The 2,646-nt window shown below is 41.2% G+C and overlaps 1 protein-coding gene across 1 annotated transcript in view; it reads right to left on the bottom strand.

Moving 5' to 3' along the window:
- Positions 1-1,034, bottom strand: part of diras1a (DIRAS family, GTP-binding RAS-like 1a) — an 11,595-nt gene extending 10,561 nt beyond the window's left edge. Inside the window, exon 1 of the mRNA XM_005734961.1 lies at positions 874-1,034. The gene's annotated coding sequence lies outside the window, so the exon portion shown is untranslated. The remainder of the gene's footprint in view (positions 1-873) is intronic.
- Positions 1,035-2,646: the final 1,612 nt, after the last annotated feature.

Raw genomic sequence — 2,646 nt, 5'->3', positions numbered from 1 at the left:
AAAAAAAAAAAAAAAAAAAAAAAAAGACGACACGATAGCAGCATAATAACTGATATAGATGAGAACCTACAGGGGGCGTGCGCAGACTCTGTGCCAAGTTTGGTTTCTCACCTCCTGACTGTTTAGAATGAGTTGGCAAACATAGAGAGATTAAATGTGTATATTAAGATTCTTGTGACACATTGTGTCCTTTTTCTTTCTTTTTTCTGTATTTGTTTATTTTTCCCCATCCTTAAATCCATCCATTTTTCTTATCCAATTCAGGATCGGGTGGGTGGGGGCCTGGCAAGAGACAGGGTACACCTAGGACAGCTCGCCAGTTCGTCACAGGGCTGTTCACACTCACATCCACACCTACAGCATGTTTAGAACCATGGGTTAACTGAACAACCATGTCTGACTGTGGGAGGAAGCTGTGGGTCCTTTCTTATTGTTTTTCCATTTTTTCTTACCACATTCAAACCTTTCCCCTTTGTGCCTTACTGTGTGTTAATATAAGACATTCTATTAATAGTTTTCGTCTATTTCTTCTATAGCTTTGGTGATTTAAATGAAACTTCACAGGATTTAATGAAGGATTACAACGAACCCGGAACATGAAATTATTAACACGTTATGTAATTTCCCTCCTGTCTAAAATAAGAAGGTGTGACCTGAAAAAAATAGCACAAAGTTCACACACGCATTTTATCGCAGTAACACTCAGTCACTTCCTGAAGAGTTAACAGAACCTTGAAGTCTTCATTCTAAAATGTAACAACTGGCGGTATAGAAATGTTATTTTTTCTCTAAAAAGAGAAGCGTCACCACAATGTGACTGTGTGAACTCATTCATGTGCCCACATCGTGAGAAATCCAAGTACTCACACTTACACTGAGGTTGCTGCAGTTTCACACCTCCAGCTGAACTCCTCACATCATTCACACTCTGTTGAAAATCTCAGTGTTTAATATCCTGCAGCAAAGAGCTGAATGTGATTCAGAAAGCCACTTCTTCCTGGAGATGAGTTGGAGTTGCTGTTAACTCTCTGAGATGTTTGTGGAGAATAACATCTGAATGAATCGTAAACTGAAAGCTTTTCAGATAAAATCTGATTTTGAGGCGTGAACATGTGGGAAGCGAGTATACCGGTCCAACAGGAAGCTTGCAGCAGACTGAGGAGTACAAAAATGCAAATAACTCATATTTCAGTACTGTACTTTTTCCTTCTACTTGTGTCACTACATACTTGTGCCTGTCTGCTTGCCAGATCAAAATTTTAGGATTTGATTAAGAAGTGGATTTTAAAAAACACACATTCTCCTCTAAAAGCATCCAAATGCTCCTGCTTCTCAGATGTGAGTTTGTTTCTTTTCTGTTTCCAGCCTTTAATCGATCCATTTTCTATTCTTTATCCAGCTGGAGGTTGGAGCAGTCTAAGTAGAGATCTTCCTCCCTCTGCCATCTCCTCCAGGTCTTCCAGGGATACTGAGGCAATCCCAAGTCAGCCACAGGGCATAATCACTTCAGCGTATCCTGGGTCTGTCCCCGAGGTCTCTGAGCAGGCACACAAGAGGCATCCCATTCAGAGCCACCTCAGCTGGCTCATTTCTTAAGGAGGCTCCTCGCTGCATTTCCACTTACTTATTTTTTAATTTTAATTTGTTTTTGGCTTTTAAATATGAGGATAAGTAAGAGGATGATCAATGCTATAACTGGACTATTAATACAAAAATACAAAAAGAGTAAGATACATTCCAGAGTAAGATCCATCATATTGACTAAATAAAGCCAAAAGTTTCAAACACTACAGTCGGTGTATTGCTGTGTTTTTGCCATGGACCACAACCATCGCCCACTGGTGGCCATTAAGAGGAACACATCTGCACATCTGTGTTGGCTTCATTTTTCAGACCCGGAAGCTACATTTGTCCTTTTATATTGATATGGATACTCATTCACTCATCTCAGGCACACAGCGCTGACACTTCACTTACTTCCAAAGCTTTTTATATGCACTGTTAATGGCAGCACGCAGCATCCTGAACGCCAAACAATCGAACACTTCAGAGAAGAATCAGTCTCAGGCCAACTAAGATTTCCTATGCTTTGCTTTAATCTTTGGTGTTCCTCATGTTTAATGTGGTCTATGCCGCCACAATCATCACAGCACGAGTAACTAATTATCACAAAGCACGTTAGCCAAGCTTTGATCAGCAGTTAGCATTATCCCAGCTAGTTGCTGTAACTGTTTGTAAACGACAGACTGAAAATCAGCTTCTTCAACTGCACAGGTGAGCCTGTCATTGGCTAACAGCCACATGGAGCAGAAACACGTGACGTCAACTCATTCAAAGTGAATGAGAAGCGAGAGCAATGAGGTCTGAAGTGTATCTTTGTGACTCCTGCCAAACTGCAAACTATATTTTTCACTGCGAATATCCAAACCATGCAGCAACATAGTAATAACTAACCTCCAGTTGTGGATGGGCTCATCCCAAATGTTCTTCTGGCTAAAGTTTTCGATGCCATATGATGACATTCCTCTCTCCAGATCAGGAATGATGAGAAGAACCGAACGCTTATCTTACCTGTGTTAATGTGTTTCCTTCCCTCCCCATCTCCAGCTGCCTCCCTCTTCCCGCTCCACCACAACCACCCACACA

The sequence above is a fragment of the Pundamilia nyererei genome, unplaced genomic scaffold (genome assembly GCF_000239375.1).
Source record: "Pundamilia nyererei isolate P.nyererei 1_Seehausen unplaced genomic scaffold, PunNye1.0 scaffold00061, whole genome shotgun sequence".
In the NCBI taxonomy this organism is placed as follows: Eukaryota; Metazoa; Chordata; class Actinopteri; order Cichliformes; family Cichlidae; genus Pundamilia; species Pundamilia nyererei.
This window is presented reverse-complemented; position numbering and strand designations above follow the sequence as displayed.